Source organism: Syzygium oleosum, unplaced genomic scaffold (genome assembly GCF_021117445.2).
Source record: "Syzygium oleosum isolate NSW1041296 unplaced genomic scaffold, Sole_v2.1 Sole_v2.05, whole genome shotgun sequence".
Classification (NCBI taxonomy): domain Eukaryota; kingdom Viridiplantae; phylum Streptophyta; class Magnoliopsida; order Myrtales; family Myrtaceae; genus Syzygium; species Syzygium oleosum.
Window position 1 is genome coordinate 419,185 of NW_026607489.1, and position 18,009 is coordinate 437,193.

The following is an 18,009-nucleotide window of genomic DNA, read 5'->3' on the forward strand; positions in this document are numbered from 1 at the left end:
GTCGTCGACAATTTGGGCAGTTCGTGCTCGATTCCAATGTCCTCCTGACTCGCCATAATTCTAGTGTCTGTATCGATCCCAATAAAAGGCATCCTCTATGAGGGAGCTCGTGTTGGAAAAGATCTTCATTTTAGATTATAATTTATCTCTTCTTTACATCGATCACACAAATGTGGTTGTGGTCCTTTACCTTTGCATTTTAAAGACACCATTCCAGTCATAACAGGGAATGAATCTATATCCACATCCACAGGAGCCTTTTCTTTATCATCTGTAAACCTGATTTTCCCTTATCGAATTGCTTTTCGAATATTTTTTCTTAACACAATACAGTCAACTGTATTATGACTCCACGAATGATGTCATTTAAAATATTTCTTTCCCACCAATTCCTCTTTGCTCGGTATTACTTGGCCTTCGGTGAGCTTAATTTGCCCATCAGCGAAAAGCAAATCAAATATCTCGTTGACCTTAATTATATTAAAAGAATAATATTGCACGTCCTTGGATTTCACCATAACACTCCCCTTTTCTTTCGCCTTAATCGGTTTTAATGCAGGGCTTGTATATGATTTTTCTATTATCATCTTTGCCACTGCCACCTCAGCATATTTTGATTCGTTCTCGTCAACCAACGTTTCATCGACAAAGTTCACATCATGTTTAACATGTCTTCGATCCTTTTCTTTCAAAAAAATTCTCATATTTCATAGCAATGGTAGCTAATGAGAACAAATCATAATAAGCCTGCCCCACCATTCTTTCCCTAATGGAGAATTTTATACCATTGAATGCAAATTCAGCAAATGTCTTCTCGGGTAATGGTAATAGGCACCTATTCCTTGCTTTTTTAAATCAAAACATGAACTGATCGACTGACTCATTGTTATGCTGTCTCATAGCCGACAAATCCGCAACAGACACATCCGGCGCAGCTCTTTGAAATTGATCATGAAACATTGTTTCCATTTGATCCCAAGAAAATATGGAGTTAAGTGGTAAAGATGTGTACCAAGTAAAAGCAGTCTTGGACAATGACAATGGAAGTAGATGCAATTTCCAATGATCTCCATACGTAATGCGCATCCCCACATAATGACAATTGATTTACTGCATCCCCACATAATGCAGTAAATCGACTGATGTGCTCCTGTGTCGATTAGTCGTCCTCACTAGTGAACAAGCTAAATTCTGGCATCTTGAACCCCATTGGATACGGGACCGTATCCATCTATTATGGGTATGATTTCCTATGTACCTGCCTAAAACCTCCCACATCACCACCGTAATGTCGTCGTATTTGATCGAATGCATATTGATTTTGCCCAGTCGGGATCACGACTGGTGGTGTAGCTGCTTGAGCTGCCTGCATGATCTGAGGCATCATTTGAGGTACATTTTGTTGTAAAGGTTGAGGTATTTGATATTAAGGTACTGGTTGTTGCGGCATTGATTGTGTCGGTTGTGGAACTTGGTACTGTGGTATTCGTTATGGTGGTTGTGGAACTTGGTACTGTGGTTGATGTGGACATCGAACCCTATCGAGGAGGAGGTGCTAGGGACCCGTTGTTCTATCCGCTAGGCCCGATCACTCGAGCGAGAGCGAAGGAATTCAAATAAGCTGTTGGCATCATGGTTCAAGATATTTGGAATGGAGACAATCTGGATTCGAGACTTGAAGATTTTGAAGCTCCTTGGCGCAACATGATTACTCTTGGTCCAGCGAATTCCGAAGGAGCTTAGAATTGACGAACTCCGAATTGGCTCAAATTTGGATGGACACTTGAAAACGGGCCGCTGATCAATACACACTACTTTAGTAGTGAGCGATGACGTTTTTTAGCGATTTGGAGTCGTTTAGATGAATTTTTAGGCTTTTTTTTCATTTTTGGACGAATTTTTAGTAATTAAGGTTATTTTTGTAATTTTAATCCTAGTAGGGTTAGGATTAGGGTTAGCACCCTATATAAGGTTGCTTATAGATTTCTAAGAGAGAGAGGCAGAATTTTATATAGAGAAGTTTCCTTTTGAGTTCTCTTGAGGACTAGATCTTATCAAGGCTCCCTTGTGGCGATCGAATTCAACTTATCGAGCAAGATCGCGAATTCTCTTGTTCGTGGCGTTATAGCGTGGATTGGTTGACACAAGTTCGTCAACAAGTCGCGTTCATACTAAGATTACCAATCACAGGTTCGATTGGGGGTCGAGGTTAGCAATTTGTAACTCACAGATCTTCTTAGAACGATCATCTTCCGCACAGATTCATATCATATGGTATCAGAGCTGGTTCTACAAGGTCTAGTTATCGTACTTTTACTGCTTTTCATTCATCAATCTAGGGTTTATAGAATTAGGGTTTCGTTATTAATCGAATTAGGGTTCTGAATTTGTGCTTGCTGTGATTTCAATTTTGATTTAGGGTTTTCGGTCCTAGTTTTTTTTTATATTGTACTTGAGTTTGCCAAAAAAAAAGCCAAAAAAAAAGTTTCGGCAAAAAAAAAATCAAGAGGACGACTCTTTTTTTTTATCATTGATAGTTCGACCGAATAAAAAAAAATTCAATAGCAAAAATTGAATCTGAATCCGAATCTAGCGAAAATTTGCTGAATTGCTGAGTTGAACACTATATTGCTGAATTTGATCTTGCTTGGTGGTTTATCGATTGTTGTGAGGAGCTTGTGAGACTGGATTCAAGTCTGAAAAAAAGAGCTTGCTAGAAGGAAACGAGAAATAAAAGGCAAGAGTGTATGAGTTTAATTGAGGGAAGAAAAAGCCGAAATTGAGTTAAACACGAGAGGAGTGACAAACACTTTGAGCGGAAAACGTGAGGGAGTGACTAGTGAGATTTCTTTTATCTCTAACATTTTCTTGCAGGTTTTAAAAAAAAAATGTCAGGCTTAGGCCAGGGAAGCGTGAATCAACGGGAGGATCGCACTCATCCAAGGGATGATGTGATTCTAGCAGGCATCCAGCAATTGAGTTTACAAATTGAAGCACTTAGCAACCGAGTTGCAAGATGTGAGACGAGACTTGAAGATGACCGAGAGCCACCACGAGGGAGGCCACAAAATCAACGAGAGGAGCCTAGGGCACAACCTAGATGGCAGCGGCAATTTGATGATGCATATGTGTCCGATACAGAAGATGATCGAGATGGCAAGTTTGAGAGGAGAAACGGACGCCGAGGATTCAGACATCGAAAAGATGATGAGCTTGGTAATATCAAAATGAAAATTTCATTTTTCTAAGGAAAGAATGATCCTGATGCGTATCTAGAATGGGAGAAATGGATGGAGATGGTATTTGATTGCCAGCGATATTCGGAGCTCAAAAAGGTAAAAATTGCAGCTGTTGAATTCACTGATTATGCTATAATTTGATGGGATCAACTTGTGACTAGCAGGAGACGCAATGGTGAAAGACCAATAGAAACGTGGGATGAGATGAAAGCAGTGATGAAGAGGCGCTTTATACCTAGTCATTACCACAGAGACTTGTTCCATAAGCTGCAAAATCTCACACAAGGCAATAGGAGTGTGGAAGAATACCATAAAGAGATGGAGATTGCTATGATCCGTGCTAATGTGGTGGAAGATCGTGAGGCCACAATATCACGATTTTTGTGTGGTTTGAGCCGAGATATAGCAAGGGTGGTAGAGCTGCAACACTATGTTGAATTGGAGGAATTAGTGGACAAAGCCATCAAAGTTGAGCGGCAATTAAAGTTGGATCGAAATTACAAGAGTAGTGGAGGTTCAAGCTCAAATTGGAAGTCTAATTGGAAGAGAGACGTGAAGCCGAATTGGAAGGGAAACAATATCAAGACTGAAACTTTGAAGGAGAAGGAGAAGGATGGCAAAGTTAGTTCGAATCCGGCTTTAGGTAAAACTGAAAACCCTAACACTAAGATTCGTGATATTAAATGTTTTAAGTGTTTGGGCAGGGGTCATATGGCAAATCAGTGCCCTAATAGAAGGGTGATGATCATGACTGGACATAATGATGTTGAATTAGAAAGTGAGACGGAGGAAGAGGATGATGACATGCCACCATTAGAGGATTGTAGTGATGTTGAGATGCCAGCAAAGGGTGAATTGATGGTGGTTAGGCGTTCTCTTAGTGTTCAAGTCAAAGAGGAGGAGCATCACCAGCAACGCGATAACTTGTTCGATACAAGATGCTTGGTGAATGGTAAGATTTGTAGCTTGATTGTTGATGGAGGTAGTTGTACAAATGTAGCAAGTTGTACCATGGTGGAGAAGTTGGGATTGAAGACTACAAAGCATCCAAGACCATATAGATTTCAGTTTTTGAATGATAGTGGTGAAGTAAAAGTATCGAAGCAAGTCCGAGTTCCATTTGAGATAGGGCGATATAAGGATGATGTGATGTGTGATATTATACCTATGCAAGCAGGGCATCTTTTGCTTGGTAGGCCATGGCAGTATGATCGAAAGGTACATCATGACGGGTACACTAACCGATATTCATTAGTGATGAATCAGAAGACATACACATTGGTGCCAATGACACCTACTGAGGTGTATGAAGATCAATTGAAACTACAACGTGAGGCTGAGAGAGAGAGAGAGAGAAAAAGTGATAAAACTGAGGGCCTGCGTGGAAACTCTGAGACGCAAGTAAAAGGAGAGGAAGATAAGAGTAGAGTGGTAAAAACCGAGAGAAAAGGAGAGAGAAAAGAAAAGAAAGAAAAGAATTTCTATGCAAAATCGAGCGAAGTGAGGAGAGCTTTGATTTTAGACCGACCGATACTTGTACTTTTGTACAAGGAGACACTGTTTACTACTAACGAACTTGACCCGAATTTGCCAAGTTCTGTCGTGTCTTTGTTGCAGGAATTTGAAGATGTCTTTCCTGATGAACTTCCTGGAGGTTTACCACCGATTCGAGGCAATGGTTTACCACCATTGCCTAACCGACCCGCATATCGAAGCAATCCTGAAGAAACAAAGGAACTTCAGCAGCAAGTTAGCGAATTACTAAAGCAAGGATATGTGAGAGAGTCTCTTAGCCCGTGTGCTGTTCCTGTTTTGTTGGTGACAAAGAAGAATGGGTCTTGGCGAATGTGTGTTGATTGCCGAGCAATCAATAACATAACGGTAAAGTATCGACATCCTATTCCTAGGCTAGATGACATGTTGGATAAATTGCATGGAGCTTACATATTTACTAAAATTGATCTGAAAAGTGGTTATCATCAAATTAGGATGAAAGAGGGGGATGAATGGAAAACTGCATTTAAGACCAAGTACGGGTTATATGAGTGGTTAGTCATGCCATTCGGTTTAACTAATGCACCTAGTACTTTCATGCGACTTATGAATCATGTTCTGAGTGCTTTTATTAGTCGATTTGTAGTTGTCTATTTTGATGATATCCTGATATATAGTGGAAGCCTTGATGACCATATTGAGCATGTGCGAGCTGTTTTGCAGGTCTTAAGGGCTTAGCAATTATATGCTAACGTAAAGAAGTGTTGTTTTGTAACTGACAAATTAGTATTTCTTGGCTTTGTTGTTGGTGCTGATGGAATACAGGTTGATGAAGAAAAGGTGAAAGCAATCCGTGAATGGCCGACACCTAAGACAGTAGGAGAGGTGCGCAGCTTTCATGGTTTAACCAGTTTCTATCGTAGATTTGTAAAAGATTTTAGCACCATCGCCGCACCTTTAACCGAGATTATCAAGAAGCACGTGGGTTTCACATGGGGAGAAGAGCAAGAGAGAGCATTCAATATGTTAAAGGATAAGTTGACTAATGCTCCTTTGTTATCTTTACCAAATTTCAGTACTACTTTTGAGATAGAATGCGATGCTTCTGGTACAGGAATTAGAGCTGTGTTGATGCAAGGAGGACGTCCCATAGCGTATTTCAGTGAGAAGTTAAGCGGAGCGACATTGAATTATCCGACTTACAATAAGGAGATGTATGCTTTGGTGCGAGCTTTGGAAACTTGACAACATTACTTGTGGCCAAAGGAGTTTGTGATCTACACCGACCACGAGACCTTAAAGTACTTGAGGGGGCAGCAAAAGTTGAACAAAAGACATGCCAAATGGATGAAGTTCATTGAGACTTTTCCATATGTAATCAAGTGCAAAAAATGTAAGGAAAATGTGGTAGCCGATGCACTTTCTCGAATGTACGCAATTCTAACTACTCTAGGAGCAAAGTGTCTAGGTTTTGAGCATATAAAAGGTTTATACGCTGACGATGATGATTTTGGAAGAGTATTTAAAGCTTGTGAGCATGCTGCGTTTGAAAAGTTTTATAGGCATGATGGATATCTATTTCGTGAAAATAAGTTGTGTTTGCCTAGATGCTCTTTGCGCGAGTTGTTAGTGCGAGAGGCACATAGTGGTGGTTTAATGGGGCATTTTGAAATCAATAAGACTTATGAAGTGCTGCATGAACATTTTTTTGGCCACACATGAAACGAGATGTCACACAAGTTTGCGAGAGATGTATCGCATGTAAGCAGGCTAAGTCTATGATTAAACCACATGGTTTGTATACACCTTTGCCTATCCCGACGCATCCTTGGGTTGATATTTTTATGGATTTTATGTTAGGATTGCCTAGGTCTAAGCATGGCAAGGATTCTATTTTTGTGGTTGTTGATCGATTTTCCAAGATGACCCATTTTATACCTTGTCATAAATCTGATGATGCATCGAATGTTGCTGAATTGTTCTTTCGTGAGGTTATGCATTTGCATGGCATGCCTAGGTCCATTGTTTCTGATCGAGATACTAAATTTCTGAGCTACTTTTGGAAGACATTGTGGAAGAAGTTAGGTACACAACTTTTATTCTCTACTACTTGTCATCCACAAACTGATGGTCAAACTGAAGTAGTTAACAGGACTTTAGGGACATTGTTGCGTACTATCATTAAAAAGAACATTAAGTCTTGGGAAGATTATTTACCACATGTTGAGTTTGCTTATAATAAGAGCGTGCATTCTGCTACTAAATTCACACCGTTTGAGGTTATCTATGGTTTTAATCCCTTAACTCTGTTAGATTTAACCATTTTGCCTGTTGCTGAGTGTGTGGATTTAGATGGTGCTAAAAAAGCTGAATTTGTGAAGAATTTGCATGAGAAGACGCGGCTGAATATTGAGCTTAAGACAGAGCAGTATGCAAAGCAAGCCAACAAAGGACGCAAGAAAGTAGTGTTTGAGCCCGGCGATTGGATTTGGGTTCATATGCGCACAGAGCGTTTCCCCAAACAGTGACACTCTAAATTGCTAACGCGAGGGGATGGACCATTTATGGTGTTGGAGAGAGTCAACGATAATGCTTACAAGCTTGACCTTCCAGGTGAGTATGGTATTAGTGTTACTTTCAATATTTCTGATTTGACTCTTTTTGATGCAGACGCTGATTTGAGGGCAAATCCTTTGCACGGGGGACGGAATGATGTGGGCATCGAACCCTGTCGAGGAGGAGGTGCTAGGGACCCGTTGTTCTATCCGTTAGGCCCGATCACTCGAGCGAGAGCGAAGGAATTTAAACAAGCTGTCGGCATCATGGTTCAAGATATTTGGAACGGAGATAATCTGGATTCGAGACTTAAAGATTCTGAAGCTCCTTGGCGCAACATGATTACTCTTGGTCCAGCGAATTCTGAAGAAGTTTAGAATTGACGAACTCCGAATTGGCTCAAATTTGGATGGACACTTGAAAACAGGCCGCTGATCAATACTCACTACTTTAGTAGTGATTGATGACGTTTTAGAGCGATTTGGAGTCGTTTAGATGAACTTTTAGGCCTTTTTCCATTTTTGGACGAATTTTTAGTAATTAAGGTTATTTTAGTAATTTTAATCCTTGTAGGGTTAGGATTAGGGTTAGCACCCTATATAAGGTTGCTTATAGATTTCTAAAAGAGAGAGGCAGAATTTTATATAGAGAAGTTTCCTTTTGAGTTCTCTTGAGGACTAGATCTTATCAAGACTCCCTTGTGGCGATCGAATTTAACTTATCGAGCAAGATCGCGAATTCTCTTGTTCGTGGCGTTATAGCGTGGATTGGTTGACACAGGTTCATCAACAAGTCGCGTTCATACCGAGATTACCAATCACAGGTTTGATTGGGGGTAGAGGTCAGCAATTCGTAACTCACAGATCTTCGTAGAACGATCATCTTCCGCACATATTCATATCAGTGGTATTAGCTATGGCGGTTGTGGAACTGGGTATTGTTGTATTGACTGTGGTGGTTGTGGAACTTGGTACTGTAGTATTGGCTATGGTGGCGTCGAAACTCTGCCCTGGATCTCTGCATTGGTATTTAGTCTAAACAATGCCCGAGGGAGATTAGGTTGAGCAATAAAACCACCTAATAGCATGTTGTCGTGTGGCTAGAACAATATCGTATGCTGAGGAACTAAATTCACATTAGCTGCATTTGTCTGGGCTGATCCAGATGGGTTATTAACATTGGTCAATGGCTGACCTAGATTGGCATTTTCATTCCTCGATGACAAATTGATCACATTATTTTCACTTGTCGCCACCTGGCTATATGTTTGACCTACCATTGCATTTTCTCCTCTCTGAAGAATCCTTACCGGTGTGAGCGACGTAGCCTATCCTATGATTCCAATGTTAGGGAGTGTAGTAGTAGGCTGTCTAAGACTTCAGATTATGCCAAGAGGGACAACAGTAACAATTTGTGGCTGAGTAACACCAATCGATGGATTCTGCTTACTAGTAATCTCTTGGACAGTATTAATAATTAGTGGTCTAACCATATCAGCTACACACCTAGTGACCAAATTAGCTAAGTTATTGTGTTGTTCCTTCATGATTCTTCTTATAGTAGCAAGTGTAACCGGATTCGGTTCGAATTGCCTCCTATGTTTCTCAGTAAGGTGTTTGGGGACATCCATCTCTCTTGTTTGTCCTTGGTCCGCCATTGTCCATCCATTAGATGACTCCGCACGTGTCACCCGCTTCACAACAGCATTTAGGGGTGTTGCTGTTATGATCCAAGTGGATCTGACTTATTGTTCGTGCCATTGTAACTCCTCAAATTGACTACACAGGTCCCACCGGGCGTACCAAAATTATGTTTCGTCGAAAATTTTCCCTTGACGAAATATAATTCACTGAAAGTCATTCTTCGGTTTTTAATTAGAGGAGACCAGGTTATGTGACTAATTCGGAACAGGAGGTATTCAGGCGTAGACAAAGTGTTTGATTGTCTTAATCAATAACGTAAGTTTCGTACAGTAACGAAGTTCGACTTATATTTATAGACAATCCAGACAAATCCGTCTAGTTACTGACTAGCGGAGTTTGAAGTTCAACGATGCAATATTACGAAGCTATTGGCTTAGAAAGTAAACAACTACACCTATGGAAACTAAAGGTGCGATACTGGAAACTAAAAATAATTGAAAGATAGAATTTTTGTTTGTCTTCGCGGAGGGGCTTTTCTTTGGCAACGGAGTGCTATTTATAATGTGGGTTTAATAACCGCCTTTTTTATATTGGGTTCGATAACCACCGTTGATCTCATCTTCACCATTTGTCTAATGATATATGTCCACCAACTGCCATCAATCTTATCTTTTTGTTCTGACACCTGTCTTTACCGAGGCAATAACCGTCATTTGAGCTCTTCACATCCTAACATCTTTCTTCCCCGAAATGATAACCTTTGTCGAGCTAATATCGTCTTGACATCTGTCCTCCCCGAGGTGATAGTAACACCGGTCCTTCTTGAGGCAATAACCGTCGTCGAGCTCATATCGTCTTGACACTTGTCGTTCTCGAGGTGATAACCATCATCGAGTTCATATCATCTTGACACCTGTCCTCCCCAAGGTGATAACCGTCGTCGAGCTCATATTGTCTTAACACCTGTCCTTCCCAAGGTGATAACCGTCATCGAGTTCATATCGTCTTGACACTTATCCTCCCCGAGGTGATAATTGTCGTCGAGTTTATATCGTTTTGACACTTGTCCTTATCGAGGCAGTAACCATCATCGAGCTCTTTTCTTCTTGACACTTGTCCTTCCCGGGTGATAACTGTTGTCGAGTTCTTCTCATCCTAACACCTGTCCTTTTTTTTGTCGACAACATCGACGACTTGAATCCCATATGATAATTTTCGTCAACAACTTTTGGCGCTTCTTCTTCTATGGCTCAAGCTTTTTCAATATCAAACTCCTGAACTCCCCGCTGGTACCTCCCAGTGCTTGCCAGTTGTTTTGCTTACGTGAGCCATCTCATATGGGCTACATCATCCTTTAACGTCTTTTATTATTTTATTTACTTATTTCGGTTGTCGACAACCTAATTAATTATAAGTGTCAACAATACCTAACAAAAGATCGAAGTATTAGAGAAAACGGTAAGAAAAGATTTTTAAAAAAAAATTTAAAAATTTCATAATTTGATCAGAGTGTTGGTACCTATTCCACGGGAAAGGCTAGCCACGAGACACAAATTCTCGTAAGCAATTGTGTTTCTCTCACCAAATTCTACTAGAAAATCCTAAGAGATGCTACAGCTTGTATTCATGTTCTTAGAAAATCGCATTAAAACACATTTCAACTAGGTACTCGGAAATAACACATTCCCCTAGCTGGCAGCCTGGCCTAAGTGTTGCCACGTTGCCGGACCAACTTTGATCAGAAGCATTTTCGGTACATCCGTTCTCAGCCTAACAATGCTCGAATTCAAACAATCTTCTCTCTCATATATCACACAAATCTTGGGTTCCGATCAAAACTCCGAGACCACAGGTTCAACAAGAAATTGAGCCACAGAAACTTGATATGTACGAACCTAGATATATATATGTATGTTTTCCTCCTAAACTGAAGTGACATAAAAGCACCTTCATGCAAAAAATTGAACTAATAAGTTCGTTGTTCACAATATTTGAGAGAGAAATTTCTAAGCACAAGCATACCATCAAGAGTTTTAGATCCACCATTCATGAGTACAATAATGCGATTGAAAAGTGCTCAGTATCATCACGATTGTGCTACTTGATTCCATGAACACGTTATCCCTTTCTCTGTGAAGATAATTCAGTCTAATTAAGTCAATTCAGTGTCTTTTCATTCATTTTTTGCAAAACAAACTAAATCTAAGAGTGCATTTGTTTGAAGGAAAATGTTTTCCAAGAACCCGTTTTCCAGACTTTCATCCGTTTGGTTCGTCGAAAATGATTAGTCAAACGAAAACACTTTCCGTTCAAGGAAAACATTCATGTATAAAATCGGGAGAGTGAATTCTCTAATCTAAGAAGGTGAAGACACTTTTTGGAATTACAAATCTTGAATTTGTTTATTTTTTTCTTTTCTTTTCTTTTCTTTCTTTCTTTTTCTTTTCTTTTATTTCTAAGAAGGAAAACATTCATGTATTTTCTCTTCTTAATAAAAATAATTTTAAAATAATTTTAGAAAAACAAATAATTTAAAAAATATAATTTTTTTGATAATTTTCATCATCAGATTTTCTTCACCTAGCACCTGAAAATACTTTCGAAGTCTTTTTTAAGTTTTAGCCAAACACTGATCCTTCCATGGAAAATTTTAATCTCACGGGTTAGACCGTCGACCTATCATGGGCAGCCCAAACTCGGTCCAAGTCCAATGTCTCGTACTCTTGCATGGATTTAATTATATCCCCTATGCCCGCAAAAGCCGCCGGTCATTCTCCGGTTTCTACTCTCCGTCCCGTTTCCTACACCCTAGGGGTATTTTTGTACTTCAACTCCTCATGTGAGATTCGTACGCTTATAGGCCCCACATAGTTAGCCAATGTTTATGGGCTTCTTGTGCGGGCATACTTGTAATTTCAACCTCCGCATTCCTTATCTCTGAAATGGGCTCGTGTTCGTAGGACTCACATCCAGCTGCATTTTCATTTCCATCTCTTCTTTTCTTTGTTTGTTTTGCTTTGATAAACTAGTTCACTAAAAACCACTTTACATCTTTTTAAAAATTATCTAAAGCACTTAGAAATTGCATTTTAAACAGTGAGTTAAACATTTTGAAGTTGGCAATTTCTCTCCAACTCTCTCTCTCAATCAATTCCAAACCGAAGGGATGTCAATGGGCTGGGTAGGGTTGGGTTTTGGTGATACCCTACTCAACCCAAAATCTACAGGGTCATGCTTGACCTGCCTAGACCCACCCCGTGACCTTGTTCAGCATACACCCCAAGGGTCGTGTAACATCCACGATTCTGGCCATGGGAAATGGTTATGGAATTGGCATGCCGATAGTGGGGGAAATTGGTCATGGACTAATCCAAAGAACAGTCATGGATCGATCAACCCAATCAAAAGGGTGACTAAGAGATCAGTCATAACCTAATCGAAGGATTGGCCTTGGAATGATCGAGGGATCGGCAGTGAATCAATCCAATGACCACGCAAATGACCCAAGCTATTCGGACATGGATCGGCTACTCGACCATAAAGGTTGGTCGAGGGATGGTCACATACCACCGCCGATCGATGGACGATCATAAATCGATCCCGCGCGGTCCTATTCCGGTTGCAGGTGATTCCGCACGGTCATGTACCTACTGCGGACAACCATGGATCGATCCGTGCGACCGTGTGTCGGTCATGTAACGATCGATCTCACACAACTACATGACAATCGAGAGTCGACTATGGACCAAGTTTGCTTGGTCATGGATCGGTCATGAACTGGCCATGGGCCACTTGGGATGGGTCATGGACAGATCATGGATTGGTCACGGATTGGCTCGGCAACCCTGCCGAATAGGCCATGTGCCAAGTCGTGAGCAAGGCTTTGTACTAGGCCTTGGACTCTGCCGTAAGGCCATGAGCCAGCACAGGTACCGTCCATGTGCCCGGCTAGGCCGTGGACCCTGCTGTCAGGCCGCGAGCCAGGACAGGCACGAGCCATGCGCTCTGTCAGCCTGGCCCTACGCTCGATCAGTGCCAGCCACGGAGCCCACGCACTGGGCTTTGGCCATGATCCGCCACATCCTATGGTGACTCAGTTATGAACCTCGATTTGATTGGCACAATCGATCGTGGATGGACATGAGAAACTCATGCCCAACCAAGTTAGCACTTCCATTGGCATAATTCCCATGTTTGTTATATTCTTGAAAATGGACATAATAGAAGACTCTAAAACATTGGCCATTTAATACAAGAGATGAATCATCATCTTAGGTGGTCTTATGAAGATTTGGTAATGATAGCCAAAGATTTGGCTTGGAAAGCAAGCTAGGCAAAAAACATGTGACAAAATCCAAACCCTATCATGACCATATCTTGAGCATTTAATGAAGGTGTGAGTTGTCCACTTAGGTGACAAGGTAAGATATGGTAATGATGGCAAAAAGATTTGACTTGGAGAAGAAGCAAGTGATTCATGGCTTAGATGGCCTTAGGAAGATTTGGTCATGATGGCCTAAGATTTGGCTTGGAGACGAAGCTAGTGACTTTTGACCAAGTGTACCAATTGGAATGACACACATTGGCTTCATCATTTCCCTAAGAACTTAGACATGCCATACTACTCCTTTAGGCATGCCACCTCTCCTTGGTAGACTTGCCACTCATCCAATAGACTAGCCGACTCATTCTAGTAGGCTTGCCACTTCAAGAAAACCAATTGGACCACTTGGACAAGCAATGATTAAGATGGAAGCTATAAATAGAAGGACCCCCTCTTTCAATTCCACACTTTAGGCTCACATTCTCATCTTCCCTTCCTTACACCCAAACCTCTCTCTCTCTCGGTCAAGCTCTCTAAGTTCATTCTTAGGTAAGTGAAATTACTAACCCTTAACTAGGGCGATATGCTGTGTTGTTGAATTTGGACGTGTGCTCACCCGTACTTTGTCATGCGTACGATATTCTTTTCTATGGTTTGCTCATGTGGCATGTTTGAGTGTGTTCACGCCTCGAGACAAGGTCGAGGTTTGCTCGGTTTGGAATCAACGTTAAGGCAAGATAACTAAGCTACAAGACCTTGGTCTGCATTGAGGCATGTCGGTTCCAAGTCTTGCTCGGTGCGAGGATCGGTATTAGCCATTCAGTTCAAGCCACGAATCAAGGATTGTTCCCAGCATACCATCTAGTGAGGTTCATGACATACACACACTCGTATGAGCACGCCTTTGGGCTTTGTTTGCATTGGCTAAGAAATAAAGATAAGAATCCGGCTCGCGTAAATGCTTGTTGTGTGGTCACATAAAAGAAATAACCGTCGCAAATGGATTTTGGTGACATTGCCTAGTGGATTTCGGATGCCCAGCTTGAAGCTGGAAGCCCCTGAGAGTATGGGATGCTCGGTGGATTCCGAATGTCCAGCTTGAAGCTGGAAGCCCCTGAAAGTATGGGATGCTTGGTGGATTTCGGATGCCCAACCTGAGGTTGGAAGCCCCTGAAAGTATGGGAAGAACCGTGTGAGACGGTTAATGAACCTTTGATACATGTTGATGTGTGTTGTTGTTAAGTTTATTGATATGCCAAAGGTAAATCGTGCCTTGATGATAAATAAATCGTGCCTTGACGATAAGCTGGAATTGATCACATCATATAGTCGAGGCACAGCTATGGTGTTGCTATTGATCTGCCATCAATGCTTTGGTGCTAGTGATGTTTGTATGATGGGTTCGACGACGAGACGTCCTCCAAACTTAGGATTAGTGATTTTATTTACTGAGTCTTTGACTCACTCCGTTGTTTTTCAAACTTGTAGGTATAGACGTCTCACCTCCTCTTCGTCATGGTGTACCGATTTTGGAGCTGCAACCTTGCTAGAGGAGATAGGAATCCCTCAGCCTACGTATTTGAATAGGAGGATAATGTAAATAAGAAGTGCCCGTAAAAAAAGAAGGGGCTTGAAAATGTACTGAGGTAATATGAAAGTAGTGTGTTCTGTATGGTGTTTTCCTAATTGCTTGTTTGTTGTGTTGTCTGGAAGTTTGTCTGTACACGTTTTTCTGCATGTGCATGTTAACAAGATAAAAGAAACGGGACGGCGACGAGCCTGGAACGTCGCAACAATAATCCCCAACGACCGCGGGTCGTGACAGGTCAGGCCAGGCCGGGTCAGGTCGGAGGGTTTTTTCTTTTTTTTTGCAAATAGATTGCAACCTCGAGCAACAGGACCTCGACATCATACTTCTTGTAAAGCTTATGTTTCTCCTTGCAGGTTTAATACCTTCCTTTCACTAAAACTTTTTTGTAGGGGCAGAAAATTTCTGATTAATAGAAAAGACCACAAATCAAGCGAATTCGGGAAGAAAATGACAGAAATACAGGTAAATAGCAAAACATAACGCAGTGCAATGGGCTAAGAAAACAAGTTACAAACACCAAAAATAGTATAATGAGGATGAGCAAGCACCGGAGCCTGATAGAGTCCATAGTGTTAAAATAAAACGCTTAGTAACAAGAAATGCGGGTAAATAGCAAAACATAACGCGGGATCAAAGTGCACAACTAGAAGCCTAGAACCCATCCACCGCTTCGATGTCTAATGCTAAACTACTCTAGTAGAAAAACCTTGACAAACAAAATCTTCAAAAAATAATGGATACCAAAAGTTTCAACAAACAAAATACCGTACATGCTTTTCCAACTCAAGCCAACTAAACTTGATACAAAATTTTCTAAATGCTTTTGATCCCAACACCTAACCAAGACTCCCATGTTCACCTCTTCCCCATCCATATACCTGCAAGGACACGTGCACAAAACGCTATTAGTTTCACCACCTCAGGAGCAAGTATCAAAAGATGCAGTCTCTATAAGACTTTACAATCATAGACAAGCACATGTTGAAGCTAGATTCCGATGTGTAAGCATACATTGGCTATTCATGTACGCTAGACAGAGCTCTTCTCTATCTAGAGATAATTATATGGCGAAGATGATAATGAGATAGCTACCCAAACTCTCATACTCAACCTTCTAAATACAAGTGAATGCCAGGAAATTCCATGACACAATAGGCGATGTGAGATGCTTGGGTCCAGTGGCCGTGTCCCTCAAAAAGCCAAAAGAATTTCACTGTACTGCGACGAAATGCACATTTTGTAGCGATCTCCATTTAAATCCCCAAAAAAAAACATCAGCGAAATCTTCTTGCACCTCTGGCTATCAGAAATTTAGAAAAGAAAAATTGTCCAAAAATTGGTCTGAAAAATTGAGTTTCATCTACTGTTTCGTGGGTTTATTATAGTCTTGTGAATATAAAAGATTCTTACAAGACTATACTTTCCCTCATGAAAAATGGGTGCATGACAAAAACCATAATTCATTAGAATTGTAAATTCCCCAAGAAACGCTGAAACTTCATCCCCGAAACTGTTCGATGGTCATGCTCCATTGCAGATCACAGAGACAGATCAGCTTCACAAGTTAGATCTACTGTCTCGACGGATTCAGTGAAAAGGATCGTCGCTCTCTTCAAAAAAACTTTCCAAGTTTTTCCTTTTCTTACAAAGAACAAAAGTGAGAAATTGTACATCGCTTGGTAGATTAAGCAATTTTCACTGACAAACTATAAGAATACTAGAGAAAATCAACTGACTGGAGGGGGAACAAGAAAGCACGAAAAATTCAAAAACAAAGACTAAGTTACACGAATGAAGAATATGACAGGATCATGCCATGCTGCGAATATCTATACCTGTACGGTCATACCGGTATCAACACATACCATGCAAGATCTCGTTTATCCAACCCCAAAGAGTTAAAGACGAACGTTTCTCTTCTGGACTTCCCTTGTGCTCGAATCGATCGGCTCTGTTCAACGACCGACCGATCTGGATCCCTCCAAATTAGCGTCGTCGTTCTTGTTCTATCCGTACAAGGCTTTCTTCGGCTCAATCCTTGAGCTCCGAACGATAGAAAGAAACCACCCGCTAAAAAAATGGAGATGCTCAATTCACACCTCGGTTCGGGAACTGTTCACACCCAACAATAGCAACTTCAGTTTTTTTTTTTTTTTGATGACCCAGGGAACACCGCACAGCCGACAGCCGGGAGGTAAACCCTGGGGGCGACACGTGCTAGCCACCACACACGTGCACCGGTTAAGTCACCCTGCGGCACCCGGGATTTGAACACTCAACCTTTTGCAAGAGGAAGAGTGCGCGCTCCAGCAGCGCCACCCAGGCGGGTGGTACAATAGCAACTTCAGTTTTCACCCACCAAACAGAAGTAAAAAAACACAGAGAAAAAGAAGAAAGAAAAGCAAAGGGATTGCAACGTAAAGCAAATTAACCGGCTTTAGAAGCAAAAAGAGCAATTACATGCTTACATGAGCCGAAAGAAGCACCGATTGGATGGGGGGAAGCACTGCGTCTGGAAATCATTCAAAAGCCAAAAGAAGAGAAGCAAAGGAGGACCGTCAGAAAAACTCCCAATCATGAGCCGAACGAACCCAGAAAGAGAGACCGGAAGTGAAGAGGAGAAGGAGCTCGAATTGAATATGTGTTCTATGGGAGATCAAACTGGATTTGTGCGAGAGATAGAAGAGACAGTGATTCAACTAAAAACACAACAAAGTTCGGGTATACGCAAGCGAGACCGAGCTTAGAGAGAGAGATATTACCGGCAGCACTGTGGGCGATGGCCGGCGGTGATGGACTGACGGCCGAGTTGCAAGTGAGTCCGGGGAGGGAGGGAGGGAGTGAGCGTTGCACGGAAGGTAGGGTTTCGTCAAGCTCTGCGACTACGTAGAAAGAGAGAGAGAGGAGAGAGAAGGGAAGAGACGAGAGAGAGAGAGAGAGAGAGAGAGAGAGAGAGAGAGAGAGAGAGGGAGACGTGTGGATTGTGGCCTGTGGGTAATCTCGCGATGTCAATGGATCGGACCCGACCCTACCTAACCCAATAATACCCACACCTAAAAAGCCCTATCCAAAGAAGATAAGGCCCAACCCCAAAATAACCTAAATTTTAGGCCCACGCTGGGCCTGCATAGATTGGGTGGGGTCGGCGCGGGTTTTGTTGAC

The 18,009-nt window shown here is 41.5% G+C and overlaps 1 long non-coding RNA gene and 1 pseudogene across 4 annotated transcripts; one reads left to right on the plus strand and one right to left on the minus strand.

The window, feature by feature from the left end:
* LOC130138151 (uncharacterized) overlaps positions 1-14,856 on the plus strand; it is a 29,524-nt pseudogene extending 14,668 nt beyond the window's left edge.
* A 486-nt stretch (positions 14,857-15,342) lies between these two features.
* Positions 15,343-17,626, minus strand: LOC130138250 (uncharacterized). Of its 4 annotated transcripts, none has more exons than XR_008816643.1 (3): positions 17,316-17,626; positions 16,713-16,959; positions 15,343-15,725 (listed from the first exon to the last, which is right to left on the minus strand). It is a non-coding gene; the product is annotated as an uncharacterized LOC130138250 (long non-coding RNA). The 4 variants fall into 4 exon arrangements; XR_008816644.1 differs by having other exon boundaries at positions 17,308-17,626; XR_008816642.1 differs by having other exon boundaries at positions 16,713-16,917; positions 17,316-17,625.
* Positions 17,627-18,009: the final 383 nt, after the last annotated feature.